Source organism: Schistocerca cancellata, chromosome 2, assembly GCF_023864275.1.
Source record: "Schistocerca cancellata isolate TAMUIC-IGC-003103 chromosome 2, iqSchCanc2.1, whole genome shotgun sequence".
Taxonomy (NCBI): domain Eukaryota; kingdom Metazoa; phylum Arthropoda; class Insecta; order Orthoptera; family Acrididae; genus Schistocerca; species Schistocerca cancellata.
The window spans coordinates 967,714,979-967,742,781 of NC_064627.1; the positions used below are offsets into that span (position 1 = coordinate 967,714,979).

The 27,803-nt window shown below is 37.6% G+C and overlaps 1 long non-coding RNA gene across 1 annotated transcript in view; it reads left to right on the plus strand.

The window, feature by feature from the left end:
* Window positions 1-27,803, plus strand: part of LOC126148967 (uncharacterized) — a 399,054-nt gene that overhangs the window by 218,682 nt on the left and 152,569 nt on the right. The window contains exon 4 of the long non-coding RNA XR_007530675.1: window positions 15,916-15,939. This is a non-coding gene — a long non-coding RNA (uncharacterized LOC126148967). The remainder of the gene's footprint in view (window positions 1-15,915; window positions 15,940-27,803) is intronic.

A 27,803-nucleotide genomic window follows, 5' to 3' on the forward strand; every position in this document is an offset into this window, starting at 1 on the left:
AGGTGTTCAGTGTCGCTGTTTGCGTTCGAAAGAGCAATTTCACAACGAGAGTCTACACAAATACAACGTCATGTTAGGAAGAATCCCGCTAACACCTGGCAAAATTGTTGTTTATTAAAAATACAACCTGTTGCGCGGCCTAAAGCCGCATTCTCAGGCTCAACAACATTAAAAGATCACGGAGACATCTATCACTCCAAGTTAAAATTTACTATTCTGTGAATATTGTCAATGCTATGACGAGCGGAAAGTAACTAAGCCACGGAACTACGCAGTTACTACTCAGGCAAATTTTAAAACATGATTCTGAAATTTCAAGTTAAACTTATCAGCAAATATTCCTAAATGATTGGAGCACGTGCTCGCTACTTTTCGCTCGCCATAGTATTGACAGTTTTCATTCGCCTTTCAACAACTACGGATGCCCAGAATATAAAACAGTTTGTGACAAATATTATAAAAAAGAAGCCGAAACGCTGACTATCTAATTCAGGAAGTGTTTAAGATTATGGATACTAAAGTTATATTTATATTTTGCTGACAATCTTCATCCAATATCTACACAGGTTCAACTCTCAACAGATAAAACTAAGTCTTGCAGCCAAATGGTGGTCTAGGACCGGTACCGGTCGTAATCAAGTATGCAACCATATAGTTGTGTGTCATGCCCATCGTCAACACAGCTTTCCTCCGATAAGAAACGGTTCTTTTGAACCAACTTCTCACGCGCAAGCAATTAAACGAAATTTCTTGATCTAAGAAAGATATTCCACATTATATGTAACGACACGTGTTATGATTTGATGAAACTGCAAATGTTTACACCTAAATTTTCACACCGTGTCTTAACGCCAAGCAGTTGTCACGACCAGCAATTATAAATTGGTTAAATCTATGAAATCGATGGATGCACCGCTGACGAATGAAATGAAATAACCGTATGGCATTATTGACCGGGAGACCCCATCTAGGGATGTTCGGCAGCCTAGTGCAAGTCTTTCTATTTGACACCACTTCGGCGATTTGCTCGTCTTTGTGATAAAAGATGAGACGAAATCAGTATCACGACACCCAGCATCCAATCCCCGAGCCGAAGAAAATCTCCGACGCGAGCGGGAAGCGAACCCGGGACCCTGTAACGCTAACCACCAGATCACGAGTTGCGGACGCACGCTAATGAGGATGACTGTAGTGACGAAGAAGAAAAAAATCTAGATTCTCACGATTTGTTGACGTCACGCCTTTGTTATAGACTTCCAGCATTATAGATCATCTGGTTAGAAAGATAAAAATATTCTCGCTAGCAGTACTAAGGCTGATACGTTGAATACAATTTTATGAGATAGTGTAGAACTACAGTTTACAATGAGTACAACTAAAAGAAAACAGAACAAACAAACAGTGCGGTCAGATAACCAGTTGATATTTTATTTAGGCCAGACGAACACTGGATGGATTGTAAAATGGCCCAAACTGCTTTTGCCAAAGTAAACAGTAAGTTGAAAACTAAGCTTTCAGTGAGAGTGATAAAGAAGATATGAAAGCAGCGTGTAATAACAGTTGTTTTTGTTTACCTCTGGCCGTGACAGATGGACCTCCAGTGCTAAAACATTTAAAAACTGTGGTCTGATCAATATCCAACGGAGATATGCGTATTGGGAATAACTGTGAGACAAAAAATCTCAAATTGTTCTTGGGACAGAATGAAGTGGACGATGCAATTGTGTAATGGTTCAAATGGTTCAAATGGCTCTGTGCACTATGGGACTTAACATCTTAGGTCATCAGTCCCCTAGAACTTAGAACTAATTAAACCTAACCAACCTAAGGACATCACACACATCCATGCCCGAGGCAGGATTCGAACCTGCGACCGTAGCAGTCAATTGTGTAATGCAGAACCAACATGGACGAGTATAGTTGTAGAAAGTAATGAAAATAATGCTCAGAGAAACGTAGAGAAAATCTTTATCCTGTAGTGGCTGTCAAATGGCTTTGTCCGCCCCTGATGATATTTAAACCTATTTACGGAGTTTTTTTTCAGTAATTCACACAGACCACGGAGGTATGTGCTAGAGTATCTATACATATATATGACAACGCCTGCCTGAAGTATACTTTTATGACCAATTAGCAGAGTCAACAAGCGAAGATAATAATTAGCACGGTATGAAATTACTAGGTTGATAATCTCGACAGTGGGAAGAAAATTATATTTCGAAGCTGCTATGGAGAAACTTTCAAGTAACAAAAGAATATATGAGAATGGTACCTCTTACTCTCAATGGAGAACATGTTGCGTGGTAATGTGAGACAACTGAAAAGATTTGAGGACAGGCGCAATATCTTAAGTCGTTCGCGTATGGTGCTGCTGGTTGCACGCTGCCTGCAGAAGCCATAGATTCGGGTTCGACCCCCCGTCTTGTGTACTGTATTGACTTGTGACAAACATTCAGGTGGTTATTTTATTTTTATTTATTTATTTAACCTGACATGTTTAGGTCCATCAGGCCCTCTCTTATATCGACCAAGGTATCACAAACACAGTAGCGTACGTTTTTTGCATCATACTTACTAAGAGCTAACAATTTTAATATGACATTTAGTATTAAACTAATTTGAATATCTACAATGACAGTGTGAGCCAACAATACTGACTATGAACTAATAAAATTAATACTAACAGTACTTCTACTACAGCTGCCGCTGCCAATAATAATGACAATAACAATAATAATAATAACGATAGTGGCAGATATAAAAACAATTTATAGGTGTACAAAATAAATGTTTTCTGATATTGGGAGTTCTGGGGAAAGGAAACTTAAGGAGACTGCACCAGCTAAGAACACTGGAAAATGAGGAAGATATAGTTGGAGAGAAGGTTAGACACGGGTGCTTGTGCACACACTAAGGTAATCATTATTGTTGCTTCAGTAGGTACGTAATTACCTGTCTTCCGAAACTAAAGATGTTATTCAGTTCCCTCATGTGATGTGGGAAGTTGTTTCCAAAGTCCGGTTCTTGTTACTGAGAAGGACTTCGAGAAAGTGGTTGAACTATGGATTCAGACAGAAACGATTTTGCTCTGATGGGAATGGATGTTTCTGCAGTTTTGTGCAATAAGAACTTTAAACTCAAGGAGATATGTGAAGGACAGTGTACGTTGATAGACGGTAGAGAAGACACAGTATATGGAAAACTCTGCACTTGTCTGCACGTAGCTAGGATAACTGCGCACGTGATGGTAAAATATGATCGAAAGGTCAAACATCAGAGTTATCGAACACACGCTTTCATATCCAGTTCATGGTGGCCATAGCATCGCTGTAAAATTCGAGTAATAGTATTCGTTTTCTTTTAAACAATGCACATACTATAAAACTTCTACTAAAACAGCAATTTTTAAATACCTTGTCCACCGTAAACGTTGGTATAGAACACCGATAAATGTGAATACGTGCATTAAAGGAAACTGCTCAAAGACCTAACGTTTCTTGGTTCAAAATACAGCACATTACATCGTTGACGGCACAGTTATGTTCTTCCTGTGATTCCATAGGAACATGTTTATTGATTAAGAATTTTGAATTATTTCTTCACGTGTCTTTCTATATGGATATATTTTGTGTTACGTTGTTTACATGGGAATGTTTAAATTTGTCTTCCTCTTCTTGTTACCTCCAAATACCTAAATCCAGTTCTGTTCTCTGACAGTTGTTTACGCCAGTCATGTTGCATGTAGTTTTAACTTCAGTTGGGTAACGTATGGGTAACATACGTCTGGGTCTCTCCTTCGATCTCTTGCCAAATGACTTCTCCGTCAATATTCTTGAAGCTACTTGATCTTCTTTCATTCTTATCAAATGGCATTCTCATTGAAGTCCTCTGTAATTTATTATGTTCATTGCTGTTGCTTGTCATGATGACATGTGCATTTCTGTGTTAAGTCTTCTCTTCCAACATCGAACAGAGCGAGGTGGCGCAGTGGTTACAACATTGGGCTCGCATTCGGGAGGACGACGGTCCAAATCCACGTCCAGTCATCCTGATTTAGGTTTTCCGTGATTTGCCTAAATCGCTTCAGGCTAAAGCCGAGATTGTTCCTTTAAAAAGGCACGGCCGACTTCCTTCCCATCCTTCCCTAATCCAGTGGGACCGATGATCTCGCTGTTTCGTCCCTTTCCCCAAATCAGCCAACAACCAACCAACCAATCCAACTTTGCGATTCATTATCACAGTATGGGCCAAACATTTTCTTAACAACTTTGTTTTCTAATATATGTAATTGTTGTTCTTCAATTTTAGTTAAACTCCACGTTTCTGCTCCAGAGGTTAGGACTGGTCTGATGATAGCTCCAGTTTAGCTTTCCTTGCGACTAGTTTAGGCCCTGGACGTTTTTGTATCGAGTAGTAGGCTCTATTAACATTTCGCAGTCTCATTTTTTTCTTCTACTTTCACTGATTTTGTTCGTGTATCACTGCGCCGAGAAACTGGAACTGTTCAACACATTCGAGTTTATGTCTGCCAATTATTATACGTGATTGTTTGTCTTCTTCATCTTTGAACTATCTGTATTTTGTTTTATGATCATTCACTTTTGGGTCAAGATTGGATAATTATTCTACGAGCTCCGAAACTAACTGTCTAGCCTCTATTTTCACCTGCATACGCTGAAGTCTTGACTTCATATCTTTGGAGGACCTCAGCAGGTACTAGAACAGTTACTAGAACGTGTTTCCTCACAACTTTCTCTAAGCCTAGATTAAAGAAAAGAGGGAGAGAGTATCTCCCTGCCCCAGCCCAGTTTTATTTTTAAAATGTTCAGGTTTCATTTCGTTTAGTAGATCCCTGCATTAGAATTTTATAAAAATCTATAAGTTTAATTTTAAATGCCAAGCCGGTCATTACATTCCACAGGCTTTGCTTCCATAAAATCGATGAACAAGTAACGTATTTTTTGTTTACATTCCCACACGTTTTCCTTTATTCTTCTGATTACAGATACACTGTCATCAGTGGACCTATTTTTGTGAAAGCCGTTCTCCTAATCCCAGACTACATTTTCTGCGTATGGCTTCAAACGAGTTAGCAATAAACCCCCTCCTTTTTTATTAATCAGTCTTTCCATTCTGTTGATATAGTCTCACTATTCCAGATTACCTGTACCAGGTAATACAAACTTCTAGGCAGAGTTTTTTTCTCAACATTTTAGTTTCTCAGCTGGAGTTCCTTTACTTCCAGTTACCTTGCCCATTTTTTAGGTGTTTGATACTTCCTAGCACGTCTTCATATGTCGGTTCTGGAATTTGGTCATTATTAGGACTGCTGCTGAAATTCGTAATTGGTGATTCCGGATCAAAATAGTTCAGTAGATTGTCAAAATATTTCTTGCTTGTTGATAAAACTTTATATGGTCCAATAATCATATTTCCATCCTTATACTTCATCACCGTAGATTTATAATAAAAACCTCTTTTATTTTGTTGACTCTGCCACACTTTCTCCGGATATTATTAATTCGATGATTTTCATAAATACTTTCAATCTGCTGTTTCAGATATGGTTTCTTTTTCTTAAGATATATTGTATTAGCCTGCTTTTGAGCGTGTCGATAAGTAAGTTCTATTTCGGGACTCTTATTTGTTTGTATCAATTTCCTAGGTAATTTCACAACCTTCAGCTACCTCGCATTCGTCACAAAACAACTTCTTCCTGCCTTGGTTTACTCTCTTTAGGTTATTACTTGCAGCTGTGTTGGTGACTTCTTTTATTCTCTTTCAGCACTTATTACTGGTCATTTCTTGATTTTTCTCTCATGCTACTTAAAACCTGTAATCGGTTTAACATTTCAACTTTGTATTTTAGAATGATTTCTGGCTCCATTATATTCTCCAGATCAAATCTGTTCACGTCTCCAGGTTCTATTTTCGTTTTAGGTGCTACCTTCAACCTGATTTTAGCAGAACTTATTAGATTATGGTCCGACCCCATTTTCGCTGCTCGAGATGATCACTAATTTCCTTTCTATGTCTGTTATCTATGAACATGGTCAATTTGATTTATTGTTTTCTTATTACTTGAATTCCGGGTATCCTTATTTATGATGAAGGCAGCTCTGCTAATAATCATGTCCGTTGACGTAGCATCGTCTTTACTGCAAGCGTTCATTTCCGACAGTAGGTATGGGCACACAAAAGCACATAATTTTATCCACACATCTGAGTCGTTAACTGATAAGTCATCCACTTTGTGAGGAAAGGAAATTGCTGTATTTGTTTTGCAAACGTTTGTTTGAATAACTATTTTTATATCTTCTAAAGCTCCTTTAAAACTCACAATCACAAACAAAAAAGTTAATTCCATGGCTCGTACAGCAGTAGTATACTGAAAATAAAGAAAAAAGACTGGTATGAGTGCAATCAAAATGTAAACATTGGGCATCAACATGAGAGGTCATTGCTGCCTTAAAACGAGGATAATTTCGGTGCAACCGGTGCTCTGTTTATAAGTGAAATACATTGATTCATTTTTCTATTCCATTGCTACAATAAAGAAACGAGAGGACTTTCGGCTTCGATACGGAGAACGACGCAGACAACCAGTTTGGAAGAACGTGAGTGCAGTCATAAGACAAAATGTGTCATCTGTTGTGAACTGTAGAACGCAGAATATTCATGACAAACCCTTACGATTAGTATCTCATATTATCGATTAATTAATTTGTAATTATGGTCGAATGAGAAAGCGTCATAATTGATAGGGATGCTATGTTTCCCTTGGTGCATATTTAGTAAGACATGTCGGAAAAGGGATACAACTCGAAGACATTACGCCCTTACAACTCAAATATCGGTGATTTATTAGGTCCTTGATACCATAAACTAAAAAACTACCGTTACATAGTTCGTGATCTTGCGCGAATGGTTGATTAAGTAACTTTTTTCCTTTTATTTTTTTATTTTTTTTAATTTTTATTTTTTTTAATAATATTAATGCACCTAGTTTGTGTGAATAGCGTTTGGCAGTATGGTGTACCGATCCTTTTTCATATTACAACCTTATCTCTGGGACAGTTGAAGCTAACTAACTTCCTCAAAACTCAGAAAATGGGAACGACAAATAGAAGTCTATTTTTATGTGGACACAAAATCAAACAAGTAGCTAAATTTTAGATATAATCAATAAGGGACAGCAGCACCTGATTATCATTAATTGACGTAAAAACTGTCTATATCTCTATTTCTTTGTATCTGGCAATTGTTTTCGGCTATACGTACAACCATACTTATCCATACTTACACAAATAGGTTATATACGCTCCATAGCTGACTGACTACCGCTGGCAGATATTACTTCGCCCTGTATTTCCCATTCAGCAACGTTACTGTGGATATGAAATTGGTCTGAAGATGGTTGTACGGATAACCGAAACCGGTTACCAGGTACAAACAGGTTAAGATTAGATTTTAAGATTAGTTTAAAGAGGTACCCGTCAGGCAAACTGATGCATCCCCAGTATCAAATTCCTTCTTATTAGCTAACTAAATAAATGACTATTTTAATGTCTGCAAAGACTTTTCGTACAATCCGTCAAATCTACATAACAAACGTGTAAATCCTCTTTAAAGCGTAATGCTTTCCACAGGCAGTGGCCCTCGGAAATATTTTTAAAATACTCGAATATTGTGCCCCTCTGCTGTTATTGCTAAATCCGCCAAATGGACAGAGCTGGTCGTGAATTATTATGTGTCGACTTTGGGCTTTGTGACGTAAATAAATATAAATTTAATAAAATCATTCTATAGGTGGCATACTTTCGTAATAATACTAAGCATCTCTGTTGGGACTTTCCAACTTTTCGTTTGCGATATCGCTTCCTTTTTTTTTCCTTTTGGGTTCATCATTAGGATTGTTGTATACCATTATAGTTTTATCGTGCATTCAAATTTTCTTTGAAAAGAAGGATCAAATATAACTGGATAATAAGAGATACTCTTTATGTCATGTACTTATGTAGTAGAATGTGTTTAAATTAATACTTGTGGAAAACTTGCGAACACTTTGCGGATATTTATACCCGTTCGAAGCTGACTGGTAGACTATCGCTGGAGCCATTTCAGCAGACCCTACTGTTAAGTTATACTGTATTACATACCACGTTTTACTTGAACATAAACAATAAAGATTTTAAGCGAGTATTAAAATATGAGATGAATATCTTGAAGAAATCACAGGTTTCCCGAAAATCTTCACGAAGTATTCCTCTGCCTAATCCGTCTCTCTCTCTCTCTCTCTCTCTCTCTCTCTCTCTCTCTCTCTCTCTCTCTCTCTAGCAAATACTGATTACGTATTTTCTGCACAGAAGAAGAGTATGCCAATATTTATTTTGCTTTTTCATAAAATCATACTATTTTACTGATTTACGGTAGACGAAATTTTACACATAACACACAAAATATAGAGGAATATAAGATGTCTAAATTTGTAATTGAATGGGTCAGTGGAAGGTAGTGCCTCAACTGAGAAAGGATTAGTATCATCACCTGTTGTAATTTCAGATGGACCACATATGAGTAACAAGTAGTTCCGCACGCACCGCCAAGAAGCAACATCTGTTCTACGAGTTTTGCCGTGTGCTTCGCGACGGATCTATTGTAGGCTACAAAAGCTCCAGATTTATAGCTGAATTGAGACATTGGTTTCTGAGATGATGCTGGATGGTGGTCATCAGTTATCACACATCTGATTACGATGGCATATCTGAAGATGGTTTGTAGAAGTTGCAAATAATCGCCTCCTGGCAATATAAGGTCTTGTGGGTTTGCACTTTCTTCCACTGGGCCCTTCAGTCACTCTTACATATACCATTTCGAGACGTTTGAACACTTTACACATGTACTTTCTGACAATTCTTTTCTTCCACAACTGATTTCAGAACCAATTATCGCGTTGGTATGTAGAATTTGTGTTGGCCAGTTAAAAATTTGGTGAAATAATATATTTTACAACGTTTTCTACCCCTGATGATATGACGTTCTGTTTCTCTCCTTAGAAAGTTCTTTTAGGGCATTGAATAACAACTAATAATCTACAGAATAGCAAAACTTCAGATTTTTCTGTTTTTCCTCCAACATTTTATTAGAGTTCAAACCTCTCTCATCTGTCACAAGAAGATGATATTTTCAGCAGAGTCCTTTCCCGCATCCATCTTAAAGTTTCGTTTTAACAAAAATTTTAGGTCGCACAGTATTCCAATTCTCGATGTTTTGTGTTTATTTCAATAAGACTAATTCAAATTTCCTAACTTCCTTTATTGAGTTCACTTTTTATAATATAATCTCGTGTAGCTATATAGCGAAAAGTCCTTTTGGACAAATTATTTTTTTCCCAAGTTGTGTACGAATTAAAACAGAAACTATGATGGGTAGTCAAATGAGAACGAGACAGATGGAAAAAAGTAAGCAAACTGTTATTTCAAAAGTAATCGCCATAACTGTTGAGAAATGGCGAGACTAGACTGTCAATGGTTTCATAGAAAAATGTTACCACTTACCTCCGGAACCGTGATTCTGCCCAGGAGTAAATTTATTATAGGCCTTAGATTTGCGTCGGAGGAAGAAGTTTAGGCCTGAGTTCAATCGCAACCGCAAACATTTTTCCACGGAGGCACCGACCGTCTTGTCTCACAGCGGCATAAAAGTATGAACAATATGGCGATTGTTTATGTAACAAAGAATTTACTTAAATTTTTCTCAGCTGTCTCGTTTTCACCTGAATGCGCTTTCTATTTCTCATTGTCAGCTGAGCGCCTATGATGAATGCCTACTACAGTAAAGACTGATTTTTGCGACAAACTGTTAACTACAACTGCCCATCAACTGGACTTCGCAAGTTTGCCGAGTACGCACTAGAATTCAACTTAATGAAGCGCTTTTTCGTAAGGTCTGTCACCGTTTTGGGTGACATCAGAAAATGTATCTATACAGAGTAAACGCATTATTCCCTGGCAAGAAGTAATGTTCGAAAAGAGTAGGAGTATTTACTTCTGTTAGTGTTTTCGTACAGAATGACTCAGTGATATATTTCAAAATCGCAGCAATACTAAGAGACTGGAAAAATGATTGTCATTTAGAAGTGGACAAGTATCAGTCTGCAACAACCATATTAAAAATTATAAAATAAATTTCGTTATGTTTAAGAGAATAGCTACCATAACATAAATCAAATTAACACTCGTCAGCAGCGTGAGTTAGTTAGATAGAGATTTGCCACTTACATAAGCATTGATCAGAGAAGTGGAGATCGGAAAAGAACTAACGAGGAGGAAGAGGAAAGGATGGAAAATATGGTCAATTTAACACAGATGTTTTCTTGGTTACGGTGTCGTGCCTTACTGTAAAATAACTATCATCAAATAAAGCCAATGTTTCGGCAACGGTTACAGCGGACTTTCTCTAGGTCAAATCTTTTATTCTGTGTGGCTCTGGCCGCGGAAGCCTACGCAACTACAGTGGGGAACTTAAGCAGCATTCACTAAAACTGTGTGTGTCATAGAATCGCGAGGAGAAAATGAACCCGTTGAACGTTCACGCAATTCCCGCAATCAGAATAGTTTACACTGTTTTTCATCTATAGAGGAGCTCTAAGAAGTCCTGTATGAGGAGGGTCTTGGATAACTGATCAAAGTTATGTGAGACATTGTCTAACTGTGGTTACAAAGTGTGTATACTACATTAACCCGACTAAGATTGTTGAATATGTCCTGTACCACTATTAACGTACGCAGGATGAGAAAGCACTACAATCGTCAAATGTAACTGGAACAGAGGAATATTTAGAGGAAATGTTATTTTTCTATTTATAACGTCTGCACGAACAGATCATAGTAATATCTACAAATTAGTACCTTAACTGACTAAGTTTTGCCGCCAAAGACGATTCGTTAACCCCATAAATGGATCATATAAGATTGTCATCTATCTCTCTCCAAAAAAATATCCTCTCAAATTATGAAATAATTGATAATGTAGTCTGGATTAATAACATTTAAATACAATTAGACAGCAAATTGCACGTAAGTTGTAAGTGTGTCAAATACGTAAGTTACGTAAATAAACAAATAACAAGTAGGATATCAGATGTGTTGTGATGGACTATCTTTACCGTGAATCATTAACATTGCCATAGTTAACAGTGTTAAGTCGACAAACGAATGTAAAGCTTTCACCCTTGACATGGTTTACATTAATCTACATGCGTTTTCCACAGAAAACCGAAGATCTCTAAAGTGTCTGGAAAGTGAAGTAATACGCGATGACGCTTTTGTTTCTTTCTCTCTCTCTCTCTCTGTATGTATATGTGTGTGTGTGTGTGTGTGTGTGTGTGTGTGTGTGTGTGTGTGTTGTACTGTATTCTGTAGATCTCTAGCTGGTGATAATTCGTGTTTGTGTCAGCATAATTGCACATGTAAATCCCTAGCAGCATGTATGAAAAATCTGTATACATACTTTATCCGGAGAAGGTGCACGTAAATAAAGAACATATACTTTAATAACTTTCCGGCGCACGTAAAAGTTCTTCCATTAATAAAGCACGGTTTAAGAAACGCCTAACGGTCTTTCTGGTGGAAAAATTCTACTTTGTCGATGATCTACTTAGCATATTATCAAAATTAGCAATAATATCATATAATGTAAAGTGTACGTAGTATTCTACTTACCCACACAGTAAGTGCAACTATGTGATCAGAAAACGAAAAATATTTTTTTTTTCAGTTGCTGATGTTTTATCGGAGTAGTCTACAAAGTATCGGATGATTTAATCTACTTTAGTACATACATATTTACACTACATGACAACTACCTTGTAACTTCTATTAACTGCGTGCTTGACGACAGCCTCATTTAAAATCTTTGGGATCACCATTAAACACAACCATATTAATTTTTTCGCATAATATCAATTCTGTATTGTATCTCTTCTCATATTACACATCTAGAAGGATTTCATCACTAATTGAAGGGAGAACCATGTTAATAGGTTATTACTTTATTGAGTGAAATAGTCGGCATAATATTGATATTATATTCTGTGCATTATGACAGTACTCGTTCTGTTTACCTTAGCATTTCCTCAACAACAGAAAACCGGTAAAAATTTTATTGGTGTAGCGGGAAATTTATGTTTTAATGTTTCTAAACATATTATTTTTCCGATGTCTGACCAGGTAGAAATTTTTAAATTACACTCATAGTTCACTATTTGTTACTTACTATGTGGCGGGCCCGGGTTCGATTCTCGGCCGCATTGGAGATTTTCTCCTCTCGTGGACTGAGTGTAGTGTTCTCCTCATCAGCTACGCGAAAGTCATCCAGTGTGACGTCACCTGAAATAAGACTTGCATCGGCGGCTGAACTTCTCCGGATGGGGCCTCCCGGCGATCAATGCCACACGATCATTTCATTTCATTTTTACCGAAAAAATTATTTAAGAGTATTGCCAATAAATAAGAGAAATTACTCTTGTTTCCTGGTTTCTTTATGAATTAGCAGAGATGCAGACGTTATATTTTTCTGAACACTATCGTAAAAAATTACACATATTGTGGTCGGGGTGTGTGTTTGCCGTGTAAATGCGAAAGCAAAATTTGCCTTAAAATCAGTTACAGTGTTAATCTTAATTTTGTACATTTTATTTGTTCCCTTTTATGAATTTGGGCATGCCGCAGGCAGTCAGTGAATTTTAGTAATATGCAATGCTGATATTGTTGACAGATGCAGTTACGAGAAAAATATTAGTTTCAAGTGAACAAAAATTCTAGGCATAAGCCATCAGGAAGTATCAAGTGCTACAATTCTACATTACTAACAGGTACGTATAAATGAAATAGTAGATCGAAGAACTTTATAACGAAATCCTGCTACGCGACGCGTTAATCAGATTTCAGCACAACAAAAGTTACAAGTTTCAGTGAGCATATTTTAGTAAAGAATTATTACAATGAAAGCGTTTCGCGTACGAACAGTAGTAAGTTTTCTGAAAGTTTCTTAGAAGAATAAGTTAGTAGTAACGATCTGACCCCCTTCAACTCAACTACCAAGGATAAATTTGGAAAGACTGAGGAAAATACGTTCATAAATAAATAGTAGTTTTCTCACAAAGCGTTGGTACAAAATACGTCTACTACACGGAATTTAGAACTTATTCATGAACAAGTGTTCCTTTGTTCGACATTTATTATCATCTGCATTGAGAATAATTTATTAAATTCGGGTTCATGAGCGACAGACTTCCTAAACTGTGAGTGCTACTAAACTACATCAATGGAGCATTTCACCTGCAGACCTGTAAAAGGCATGCGGCGCATTGTTCCACGCGATATCTGCGGAACACTAACTTCCTTTGCATGTTATTTACATTTAAAGTACACGGTCCAATACATCGTGACGAAAGCGAAGCCTGCCCGTATTCAACGTATTCCATTACTCAATATTCATGCGGTATTTCCGAAACGACACCACTAATACATCACTTTTGATCGCACATGTTGTATTCATACGCTTCATTAAAATATACAGCGTGAGCCCTGTGTTTTCCCTTACGCGGTCACCTCTTAACGTGACACGGCGCTTTCACATAATGGCAGTTCACGATCAAGTGCGATCAGGAAACGGAGAAGATCGATAGAAATTTTTATGTCCAATGTTGTTGGTAAATCTCAACGTGGCTCTCCAATGAATATTTCCTGAGTTGTAATTTTGTAAGACTGAAGAAATTGGAAGATGACAATTCTAAATAGTTCCTTCGGGTGACGTGAGATTCTTCATGTAGCCGAAAAACAGCTCAGGCTTATATACCAGCACTCGTTTCTTTCTTAAGCGTATTTAGAACTTTCGTCAGTTACGTAACATTGACCTGTAGGAGGTCATTTTACTTTACTCGGAGGGAAACTAAAAGCATAAACGAGTTCACACATTAAATTCAGTTCTGCTGATAAACTACACACTAAAATACAAACCATGTTAAGTCATATGATATACTTTGTGTAATATAGAAACGAAAGCTGCGATTTGAAGAAAGCTGCAATGTTGATTTTATCCAGCGGACACAAAAATGTGATGGCTAAAAATTGTTCAAAGGTTTCGAAACAATGCGGGTGTCTAACAGAATAAATTGGAAACAATTATCCAAACACACGTCGTTTCTACAAATGATATCGTTTTCGTATAACAACGATTCCTGCGTAATACACTGCGACAAAAAATTTAATAACAAACATTTTAGTCCAAAGCGAAGTAAGGATGAAGCTAGGAAATTTTTTCACCACACAGGAGTTTTGACTGGTGTATAGATCGATTTGTTGCATTTTGACGTGCTGATCTTCGCTATCGGTTTCAACCAAAGGTTACTGTTTTTGAACGATATTAAGCCATGTGATATATTTTGTGTAATATAGAAAAGAAAACTACGAGTTGAAGAAAGCTGCAATGTTGATTTTATCCAGATGTTAATGGTACAGTGTTTACAACTGTACAGCTTGCTGTACCAAAGTTATGGTGTTCTCGTTATTTATTATAGACGTGAAGCAGGTTTAGATTATTCAACCGTTCCACTATGTGGAAATAAACAGATAAAGATCGAAACAATTCACGTAGTTCATTTTAGCTAGAATGGAAAGAGCAGACAGGCCTGAGCGCTCTAAAAGATGATATTTAGTAACTTTCATATTGTAAGGCATTGTAGTTACTAAACTTCCTGACAGATAAAGCTGTGTTCACGAACCAGAACCCGAGACAGGGGCCTTTGTCTTTCGCGGACGCACTGCCTGAGCTATCCAAACACGACTCACGACTCGCCCTCATAGTCATACTTTTGTGTACTTCCATAACTCATCTGCTACCTTCCCAAACTATGAGGGCGAGTCGTGCGTCGTGCTTGGACAGCTCAGTCGGTAAAGTAATTGCCTGCGAAAGGTAAAGGTCCCTGGTTCGAGTCGCGGTCCGGCATACATGTTTACCTGCCAGGAAGTTTCAGACTAGCGCGCACTCCAATGCAGTGTGGACACTCCTTCTGGAAAGTGTAATTATTATTTCTGTTGTTCAGGGGATTTTGCTTACATTTCACCGACAAACCCGCACAGAATAATTTACATAATATAGAGAACTACCTCGATCTTTGGATGAGTCTTTCTGACTGATAGTTCACACGTGTTCTCGAATTTTAGTAAAGTGAAGGCTAATATACAACCAGAAATGAGTCTATTTAGCAATGGCTGTATACAGCATTAGATATTGAAAGCAGGAAATACACTCGGATCAAAGAAAGTTTTTGTTGGTGAAGCAGTGACATGGTAATTTACCACACGTTTAAAATAATTCTACGGAAAACTGTCAATGTTCTATCCTAATCAAAGTAGTAACAAATTAATATGAACATAATATAGCATGAAAATAACATTAATTCACAGTTACTGACAGAAGAAATGTTGTTCACTTTGTATCTTTAATAAAATGTTAATAAAAATTAGGACACTAACAGAAGTATGCATACAACATTAAGTGGGGAAGTTTTTTCGACTCTTTAACATCAATGTAGCTTTCCAATTTTATTTTTTGTTCTAACAGTCCAATTGCAATGTATTGAACCTCTCAGTAATACAGAACCATTACGTAAATATTCTTGTCATGTCTAGAGCAAAGTTAACATCTGCAAAACATTGTTATTTCGTACTATTAATTCGTTGCTTGAGAGAAAAATATTATTAGATCAGGAATCTATTGGCAACAGTTTTATATATATTTTTGGATTAACATTGAAGCAGTAAAAATCAGTAACCACTGTATTGTTTTCTTATGGTAGAAATATCAGATCGATTACATTATTCTAATATCACTTTTTTCGTTTTGTTTTAGGAGAAATACGGCACAAAGGATGAGGTACGTTGATAACCGTATGAAAGTGTTCACTTCTACTAGAGATAGCTGCTCTCCCTTTTTCTTTGTTGAACATGAGGGCTTCCTTCTCACATTATAAATACTGTTATATTTTTATTGTGCTCCGTATACTTTCATTTTACAAGTATCATACATCCCATTTCGCTCGAGAGTTGTCACAGCTTGTGCTACAACATAATACATCATGGAGTGATGTTTCCCACTCCAGAAAACTCTGTTGTGTGCACACAATCTAGTATAGCGACAAACAAAAGTTATTTAGTTACTGTACTTGGACTCGCATAACTGAGACTGCTGTACACAGGAACCGTGAGTATTGTGTAATTATTGATAAGATATTCGTATTCCCGAACTGGTAGGTAGGCGTTAGTATTAGCATAACAAGAGTGTTGTGCCGAAGCCCCTGTATAGAGGGTGTCCCCAGGTGAAAGCGCGCGGCACGTGGCAGCTCTGCACAAACCGGTCGGCACGTGTCGGGGTTCGAAGCCAGTACACCTGCCCCGGAGACACCTCTACAAGGAAGCTGTGGACCCTCCAAGCGACGGCGCCCTTTGAAACCACAGACGTCTTTCCACTTCTGTTCCCTCTCTTCTCTGCTGGAGCGTTCCGTCGACATTGATATCATTATATTTATGTGGTGGGCGAAGCAAGGAAAGGGTCGAGAGATGTAGCCTCTTGGACATTCACCTGAAGCCATTTAAAATGCTACAATAACTCTAAATTAGTTTGGACCAGAGATGAGTTTAGCCCCACCTCATGGAACATCCTGAAATTAAATGTTGGTGGGAATCCGCGACTAGAATCCTGACCTTGGCCTTCCAAGGTGAACTACTGCTATCGCTTAATACCAGCGCATCTCTCAGCCCTAATGAAAACTTCTGTCTGCCACCACTTATAGGAAACAGAACACGAGGAAGAAGATCTGTCACAGCCTATTGGAGGTGCGAAAATTATTATTACTCAAAATTCCTGATAAATTAACGAGTCACCCTTCCTGGGAAGTGTGACAAAGATGTAGTTCCATGAGAAATTTGAGGCACGCCGCGGGACGTTTTCGTATGTTTCTGCCGGTAAAGCAGTTTCATGCTAAAAGTAAAAACCTGTCCTCAAGTCTTTGTCCGACAACAGCAGTAATCTCCTGTTAAGTTACATTACGGTGGACCATCCGCTTCAAACTGACAAACTGATAATCCTAATAAACCCCCGCAAACTGCATTTAAGGTAACTCGTCTGTGAACATCTGGAAAAATACTAACAATTTCATATAGTTTACACGGCTCTAACTAAAATACGTGAACTCTTAGCAGGACGAAAATATTATAAAACGATAAGAGTGTATCTTGCTGAACATTCTGATATACATAAATCACATTAGTTGTTACGTTGACTTTATTACAATTTTTTTATGAAGATCAGTAAATTACATTTTTAGATCCCGGACCACACTTAGAATCTATGCACTGACTATCTACCGTACTTAGATGCCTGAAACTTTAAGTACACATTAACAAAATATTAGACTACAATCACATCGTTTCAGCCACATGTTTTTATTCTAGAAATGTTTACATCTGATAATGAAAATTAAGTTTACTTTTTTACGATTAATCTTATGTGTTTTCCTTCCTATTGCTGGTACGTGTCTGTAGGCCACTTCCTCCAAAACGTATCCCGAATTATCCCAAAAACTTACAGATCTCTAGCTAAAACAAATTTTTTGTGCATAAAATAAACACGTAAGCAAATTTAATTCTTGGGAAATTCATTTCAAAATTATATTTGATCTATGACTCATCTCCCTTGATCCTAAAACACACCAGTTGCATAATCTTCTTCGTTTAGATGTTCCACAGTCTCTATCTTGCTTGTCATGTTATTCTGCTGTCTTTAGTTGCCTCAAGGACTGACAATTCAGCTTTGGCCACTCTCATGTAATCAACTGTCAACAGTGACTGTCTTATATTAAGCCTGAATTTATTCCTAGAAACCCTAGAACTTCACACCTACTGATTGCCCCTCCCCCATTAAAACAAATTAGAAACGTAATAATAACTCTCAAGAATGACGAAATAGTAGCAACTCAAACCACAGAAAAGTTTATAAAGGAAACGATACTCTATACCCAAAAATATACAAGGCAAACATAATAGCATCACGAAGAGTGTCTTCTAACAGGGCTGCCAACTTGAAAAGCAGTATATGTTTTTCGAACAGAAGTCTAATGGCGATAGCGACCTGTGAAAGCAGCGGCAACATGGATGTGAACGCAAAGCAATAGATGTTTAAGTTGGCTTTTAAACGTCTTCCTGTTGTTCAATTCAGTTCTTTTAACCACCATTTTGCTGAAAACTCTCTAAATGCTGCTTTAAGATGAAAAACGAAATACCGATTTTTTGAAGCGGATTCACAGGCAAGTTACCTTAAAATTAACTATCTCAAAGGTGGTTAAACGTCAAACCACCAACTGCAAAATAAACATCTTCTGGTACGTACCCAAACTTTCATCACGTTCAGTGGTGCATGTATATGAAAACTGTCAGCTGTATCGTCGTTCGAAATGACCCTGAAGCTACGACATTCGGCGTTACTAGTTTTAGCACTATGCACTATAAGTTTGCTATTTCAATCCCAAGGTTTGGATTTATAACCTTTTTTTCCTTTTGTCAAATGTTTAGTGCCGACAATAGTAGATATTTTGATTTCTGAAGATAAAAAAAACTTTGCACAGACTTGTAGAAAGCCTCAGTCTGATGCTTATGGACAGACAAACCACACTGTTCTTCGAGTTTTAAGACTTATATAAAAACTTCATCAGAGATGTTACCAAAATAGAAAAAATCGTAAGAAAATTTATCGACAGTTTCAGCTCACGACAGAACAACTGTCCAACCATTTTGTATGTCTTAAGCATCACTGAATGCACTCCAACAGCTGTCGGACGTCGTGGGCGACTGCTGTTGATATTCTGAATTTTTTACTTACGTGCAAATGCGATGTTAACAGACATTCAGTCATGAGCTGTTCGAGATTTATTTTTGTTGAAGTCCACAGCTTTTCGGAGCTACAATGCCATTTTTAAGGGCTTCATTGACGTTTTCGGGAGCTGTATATGCTTCACCTTCAGCTTATCAGCTGGGCAAGATATGTTCAAAGAGCATGTCAGATGTTACTTCCTATCGATGATGTGTTATGATCTCTTCCTTTTCCGAAGCTTCTAGAGCGCAGGAAAAATAACTGCTTAAATGCCTCTGCAGGAATTATAATTACTCTAAGCTTCGCGATCCCTCAAAACCGATAGTAGGGGTCTCATTTAATACGGCTTTTGAAACTTTCTAAGTATACTTTTACATGAAATTGCCGTCTGTCTTCAACTATCTGCCAATTCACGTTTTTCTCCATTTCTGTGATGCTTACCAGTGACTCAATCCCATTCACGTTCGACCTTCCTTGTTTCGATACGTTCAGGAATCTACTGTTAATCGCATTTGATATGGATCCCACTCACTTGAACAGGATTCTAGGTCGGGTCACGCAAGTGTTTTATAATCGTTGTCCTTTGTAATCTGACTGCATATTCCCAGTATCGCACCAATAAAATAAAGTACGTCACCTATTCTTGACACTGATCCTAAGGGGTCATTTAGTTTCATGTCTCCACAAATTGTTATACTTACCTAGTTTCATGAGTTGAGTAGTTCCAAGTGTGACTCACTGATATCGTAGCCATAGTATACTACGTTTTTACGTTTTGTGAAGAGCAAACTTTTACATTCCTTGATATTAAAGCAAGTTGTCAGTCCATGTAACTTTTTGAAACTTACGATGATCTAACCGGGTCTTTGTTAAACTTATTCTGCAGATAGTTCTTCCTCGTAGATAACTGCTTCATCTGCCAAAGTATGAGGTTACTATTAACATTGTGTACCATGTCATTGATATACAACATGAACGGTATGAGTCTTAACACAGTTTTCTGGGATACGCCTGAAGCTACATATATCACCATTCTTAAAGACGGAAATTATGACGATTATTTGTCACACATAACACTAGCATTTCACCACTTCTCAGAATTCTGCTAAACATTACCAAAGAAAGATTCAAAGGATCTACTGGATAACACCATGGAGATATCATAGACAGGATCACTTCGTTAGAGGATAAGTTATGTTATTACTACATATTTTCTTAGAGAAAATTCTGTTGTAGAGATCGTGTGGAAATGAAAAAAACTAATTGTAATCTGTGCTTTTTGGAAAGAGAACTTCTGTGAATTTCGAAAAATATGTGAGAGGTATTTGCACAAGTGAAGCTTAAAGTCGTACGAGTAGGACTCACTCAGTAAAAGCATTTCCACCAAAACGAAAGGGTGTAGGTTCGAGTCCCAGCGTGTCACAATGTTTTGACCTCTCATTTCCATGGGAGCATTCAATCCGGAACAGAAAGAGAGATCCATTCTATAAACGAAAGTCGTACGAACTTTTCAAAAATTTTGGGCTTCAAATTAGCAAGTTATCTCCAGACAAGAAATGCTCTTTGGTATAGAAGAAGTCATTCAGAGGAATTAAGTTTATTCAAGCTGCTTTTGAAAATACTGCTGCTATATGTCTGTGCAATGTCGAGGAGTTTTACATTTATATATTTCACTCCTGTACCAAATTTAGAGTCACTGTATTGTATTTCAGTTCATTCATTTTGCCTTCCAGTATCGTATTTGTTAATTTCGCTGCGAGCAAATGCACTCTGCCGTTGTGGTTAATATTGTCATGTGCTTACAGTATGTTCTACCAAAATGTGGTTATACTTCTTAATATTACCCCGTATGACATCAGTGAATTAAAATATCCAACATTAATTAACACGCTAATTTCTGTTCCCCTAACGCTGAACATCAATGATTTAGCAGGCCTGTTCAGCCAGTTTAAAGATAGCTTATTATATCCTGTTTACTATTACCTCTACCTCACTTATGATGAAGAGCAAAACCAAATACTGCTAACTTCACCAAGCGTATACTTTCGCTTGAGGTAAATAAATTATAGATCTTATGACACGTTGACAAGGCAGACACAGTGCTTCCACCGTTTACTACAAAAGGTGTCATACTTGCTTAAGGTATGAGCTGCTAATGGCATATTACAACAACATCTGTGCAACCAAGGTAAAATCGGCCATCCAAAGAAATGGGAACTAGGCAGAAAAGAGAGAGAGAAAAAATTTTAGCAATAGCTGCGTTTTATTGACATCAAGTGTGATGTTAGGTTAGCAATGTATGGCTCTCTTTCACACAATTTGACCCAAGCCATACACATAAAAACCGTTTCACGAATATTTATCGTGTACATATCATTATTGTTACATACTAGATCCTATTAATGACCTCATGCCAATAATAATTAATTGCCCCGCAGTGTACACAGTAAAAGTTTGAGTATCATAGGCTGTCTGCAATGTACAACAGTAAAGGCTTCAGTATCACGCTCGTATACTGGCTCTCGTTACACCAGTTTAAAATAGATACATGAAATTATTTTGAGAGCAATAAGTTCAGCACAAAGTCATAATTAAATGACAACAATATAAAAATTCGTTTTGTATACGGGAACGACCTAAGTAGTGAAACCAAGCCATCTGTATTTATCATTTATACTGAGAACATACCAAAAACTCAAGCTTTTTTGTGAGGAGTACAACTATCTTGAAATGTTGTGTAAAGTTTGCTTTGGATGAATGTGGAACATTGACTTATATTGCTTGTTGTATCCTACCCTTTCGTGATTCTGATGCTGCTGTTTGCCTATCCTTCCATAAGCTGCATCTCTACAGTCCGTTTCCTGATTTAGACCTAAATTAAAATATTACTTTAACCTTTAGTGAAACATTTATCACATGCTTAGTAAAAGACTGTTCAGTTCTATATGGGCGCAATTCGGACGGGGCTAACTCTGATAAATCTGATATTGAATACAGTCTTCTTCTTTACACCTAGTACCTAATGTAAGTCTTGAAACAGAATATTTCTCACTCACTTCCCTGATTATCGTTTCGAGATGTTTTACTTTTTGTGGCTTCTTTCATGCTATTTTCATCCCACTTATGTCGTGACTTCTCCATAATATCGTGTTAGAGGAAAAAACGTAGAAATTTAAGTTTTTAAGATATATGTTTCGTTTGGTGCAACTGGAAACTGGTTTTTGGCATACAGTCCAAGCGTACTTGTTTAACATTTCAGTTATTATCACTTAGGCTACACATTGTCACAGCCTACAATACATAGAAATATATCGGTCGAATAAAAGTGCAACATTACTTACTTTCATACAAAATACGGAAGTCCAAAAGTGAAGTTCGTAGACCAAAAAATTCGTAGGGAATAGATAACTTCTTGCTACACCGAAGAGAACTGTTGTTTTGAGTCAGAACCGCGTCAGTGATCTTGTTCCTCTATAGATAACACTACAGTGGCACTTTAGTACTTTCACTATTGCTATAGTGTAGAAATAGCACTTGCCCGATTCAATCCACAGTCACATACTATCCTACTTTTTTCTATACGTCGTACTCTACGCAAATTTACTTGCGGAGTATTGATGTCAATAAGAATGTTCCAACTGGGGTTATTAATTAAGTTCCAATTTCCTGAAACGAAACTAATTTTTTCTCTCCTTCCCTACCCAGGAAAAAATAACTAGGTCTTCTATGTGAAGGTATGGCGGTAGTAGTCGTGAAACGTAAAAGCTAGAAGCTTCCCCATTCTTTAAAGTTTGTTATTAGCAGATTCTCGCTCTGAAAGCTAACAGCATGTGAACAGTAATCTAAGCACAGCCAAACACGGGTAATGTAAGTTATACTGTACGTTTGAAACTGTTGTGACGAGATAAATCTCTGCAATAAATTCCTTATACCTCAAGTAGATACTGTAATTGGTAGAAAGGTTTGAAACATTTCTATTTTCTTAAAATCACTAAAATACAGATACGATCATTGCCTATGTCAGATATTTTAAATCCGATGTTAACTGAAAGTAAAGAATAGAACCAAATTAAAATATGAGTCTTCCTATCTAATAGCGAAGCATTATATTGTCTGGCAGCCTCATTCTCCAAAGACAGTGTTTACTGAAATGAGCACATTTTTATTAAAGCTAGGAAACATGCTATGAAGAAGTTATGTTCCATACTTTACAAATAACCCACTAAAATGTAATACGTATTGTTATATCCACGTATCTGACTATTTTCATTGAGAAAGAGACTGATCTGTAACGCACCTCATGAACAATGTAATATCATTTTATTTTGCGATTCATACAATGTCATTTACTGTTCTCATATCTGTCAAAATTCATTGTATTTCTTTCATTTTCTGTTTTTAACAACCACATAATTGCAGCAAAATGTCTGTAAGGTCCATGCGGAGCCACTGTTGCGTCCCCAGTTCTGCTCAGAGTTTCGAAATAGACAGTGTACGGATCTGATTTGTAAATGTGTCATCGAGTCTTAAAGATACACTCTGTGCCCACTTCGTACAGCTGTACCATGGTTTCTCTGATTGCCGTAATGACTTCACCATAGAAATAAACTACGTTCAAACTCTAAATCATGTGCTACAGGAAATAATGTGGGCATTACTACCCACTTGGTCAGTCTTTGTTCTATCAGTATTTCAATTTGTTTCTTTTCTACATCAACAGCAACAAATCAACTCTACGCAGAAAATATCTCCAATTAAGTGCAGATACCAGCAGTAAGAGGAAACGTTTCAGTTGGCACATTCACGCGTTGTGTGACGAATGTTTGTCTACCCTAATTTTTCTTCTGAATTCAAGGTACAGTCTGTCTTTCTCTCTAAGTAAAAATGATTTGAGTCGTTAATATTCGTATGACTTTGACATCGAGCGAATCTCGATAGCAAGAAAGAAGCAGTACGCGTTTCCCTGTCACCGTTTCTGGTACCTGTTGCTTCGTAAGGAGGAATATGGTGCTGCCTCATCACCTGCTCAGGAGGGAACCGTCGACTTGTGCGTCGGTGGTTAGCTGATTCAGCCGTCTACGCTACGGCTGTTTCCAGGCGTTCTGAGTGCCCCCACTCCGGCACTGCAAGGGGACCGGCGTCTCTAAACATCAGCTACGTCTAGCGACCCGAGCTCTGAATGAATACAACTAGCCTCTCTAATATTCACTGTGTGGCCTGGAGCACACATTTTGTTCGTGTTTGCTTTCGAATATTTAATTATCGAAATTTGGTTCGGGCTTGAACAAACAAAAATTCTTCTTCTTTAACAACCACACATATTTCGGTGAAACTCCACTATCGTCATTGGGTTGATTTATTTTCGTAGTATCACATATTGATGTTTATGACCCTGTCAATTATTTCCAATACAGCCGATATTGATATTTTACTTCCACTTCTCCACTCTTCTGTAAACTGAACTTTCTAACACGTCTCTTTTTGCCTTGGCGGAACTGGTGAATACCAGTAACCCTTACCCTCCCCTTCCCCCCCCCCCCCGCCCCCTCTTTAGAGAATTAGATTCCAACGTATAAAACAGCGTCAAACGTCTTATCAGTTATAAATAGTTTAATGTGTTAAATATTTGACGTTGAGCGTATAAAACATTTTACGTTGTACAGGCAAAACTGTAATTATGTTAGCCGGTTGCGGTGGCCGAGCGTTTCTAGGCGCTTCAGTCCGGAGCAGCGCGACTGCTGCGGTCGCAGGTTCGTATCCTGCCTCGGGCATGGATGTGTGTGGAGTCCTTAAGTTAGTTAGGTTTAAGTAGTTCTCAGTTCTAGGGGACTGATGACCTCAGATGTTAAGTCCCATAGTTCTCAGAGCCATTTTTCTTTTTTTGTAATCATGTTGGTTTTATTGAAACGTTGTTATCCACCCCTAGGTGAATGAAAAATTCAAAACCAAACCTGCTAAACGAAAGGAGTTACAACCCTTTATATATTCATCTACGACGTTTTCTGGAAATAGTGCATTATGTAAAACAGTTTATTTCAGTCCATATCGTATCAAAAGCAAGTTATAAAAGCATTATCATGAAATTACATTAAGAATATAATTTTGTACGAGGGTCATTCAATAATTAAAGAGACAAACTGGTCTGAAAAAAACCGGTTAGTATGGAAAGTTTCGTACTTTTATGTCTTTAAGTTGGCATCACTGGGATGAACCCTGATCAGCTGATGCATCAATATTGTTTTGTTTATAATCTCAAAAATACATTTCAAGATGGCGAGTCCCCTTGGAACGTCCAGTTATTGTTTTTTACTTGCTGAAAGCGAGAAACCAGTGAATGTCTAAAGTTTATGGTGGAAGTTGTATGATCGTGAAAATTTTTAGAACTGGGAAGAGTAGTTCTAAAATGGTCGCGACTCAGTGACTGACGAACACCGTTCTGGCCGACCAGTTGCAGTTCCAACTCCCTGACTTGAAAGTCAAATTGATGACATTAATCCTGCCGACCGCCGTGTGACTGTAGAAATGATAGTTGATAAGGTTCATGTTAGTACTGGTACAGTTCATAACATCTGTAACAAGCTGAAGTACCGCAAAACATGTGCAATATGGGTCCCAAAGGAGTTAACGCGGCTACGCAAGGAAACAAGGTTGATAATGTGTACAGAGCTAAAAGGACCATTATGAAAGAGAAGGTGAGCACTTCCTCGACAACATTTTAACTTGTGATGAAACTTGGGTTCACTGTTATGAGCCAGAATCAAAAAGACAAAGCATGGAGTGGAAGCACACATACTCAACTGTCAAGAAAAAATTCAAAATACAAGGATCAGGAGGAAAAGTCATGTTGACGGTGTTTTGGAATGCTGAAGGTCTAGTTTTTTGTGATTATCTCGAAGAGCACCGTACAATGATCAGCCAATACTACTCGGATCTGCTTTTAAACAAGGTGAAGCCAGCCATGAGAGAGACAGACGTCGTGGATCTCAGAGGAGAGGTGTGATTCTCCAGCAAGACAACGCACGTCACTATATTAATGGTCTCGTCCTCGCACAACATACAGCTACGTGACTGCGCTGATTGTTTGTGCAGCATCTCATGCCTAAATTCCTCAAACCGATAATTATTCACATTTCCTCCTTCTTTAAAAAAAGATTCTGGCTAGAACAGCCGCAGACAGCTATTTCATGTACGCGGGTGCCCGCGTGCGTGCGCTTATGTGTGTGTGTGTGTGTGTGTGTGTGTGTGTGTGTCTGTGTGTTAGTTAGTTATGTGTGTATGAGTGTATGAATATGTGTGTGTCTGGTTTGCTCCCTTTCAGAAGGTTTTGGCTGAAAACTTGTGTGAACGCTCTTTTTGGTATGCCTGCCTGCCGCTCGGCTTGTGAGTAGCAATGTACCTGCTACATTGTCTAGTTATCCCATCATTAAGTTCGCTGTAAGGAATCCACTTCACATAAACTGGCACAATGATGTTCATAATTACAGAAGAAAAAAACTGATATTCATTACGTCACAGTAAGGTCATGTTTAGCACAACCAGGGGCTCACAATGCCGCAACCACAAGTTTTGATCACTTACGCACTAATATAAGATACCTGACACCTGACAGACACAAAAGTAAAATTTGCAACTGAACTTAAAACGTTCCTCTTCGACTAATAAACAATTTTTAAATCGTGATAGGTAGGAATTACTGGTTTAACATCTGTTTGTCTTTAATTTAAAAACAAAAAACAACTAGTAAAAAAAATAATCAGCATAGAGGAACATGTACAAAAAAAGATTGATGTTCATATAAAATGACTCGTTCCACATTATTACGATTTATTGTGAAAATTACAAATAGAGCGTTAAACTATCTAACTATTGGTACATCAAAAGTGTGGTAAAGGCTTATATACTTTGAAAACCTGAAAATGAAATTCAAAAGTAAAATCAAGCAGATGATCAAAGTAGACAAACATTGCAACTGTTATTTATTTGATTGTTCTTGAGAAACTGACAGAACTATGGGCGGGAAATATTCCGGGTAAAGAAGTGAACAGACCACTGTTGGAAACGTGGGCCTAAATGTTCCACAGGTTTGGCTATCATTACTAAAATGTGACTCACATACATGATAAGGCAAAATACCGATTTTACGGGTCTAAGACTTAAGGACCATTCCCTTAATCACATTAATAGTACTGCACAATACTGTAACATGTTTAAAAAACATTTTTTTTTCCTTTAGATTGCTAGTGTTTGCTACACGTTGAATGTCACATCATAGATAAGGTCTCAAAGTGAGAACATGAGCAAACTACAGTTAATTCACTGACAAACTAATAAAACAAGACCTCGATTCTGCATGCAGTTCTGTTTCTTTGACGTTTCAATAGGCGAAACTAATAAAACAAGAACTCGATTCTGCATGCAGTTCTGTTTCTTTGACCTTTCAATAGGCAAAGGTCTCGAGTTCGAGTCTCGGTCCGGCACACAGTTTTAATCTTCCAGGAAGTTTCATATCAGCGCACACTCCGCTGCAGAGTGAATTTCTCAGTCTGGCATTTCAATAATCATTCACTTTGTTGATATGAACAAAATACGATAGCATGTTTTGCGTCTTCCGTCATTGTACACATGTATGGACTAGCAAAGAACGCGTAGATAAGTTTTTTGCAAAAGTGAACATTAAAAATGTTGTGTTTAAGAGCTGAAAGCTGAAAATGTAACGAACAAGAAGTAGCCCAGTAAGCAAATAAGCATTGGTTTTGGAGTTCCAGCTTGATTTGCTATCGATACAAATACAGTAAAAGTGGAATTAGATGGAATACAAAAACATTTTTATCGTATCTCAGCCTTCTCATCTTGCAAGAAAAAAACAAGTTACA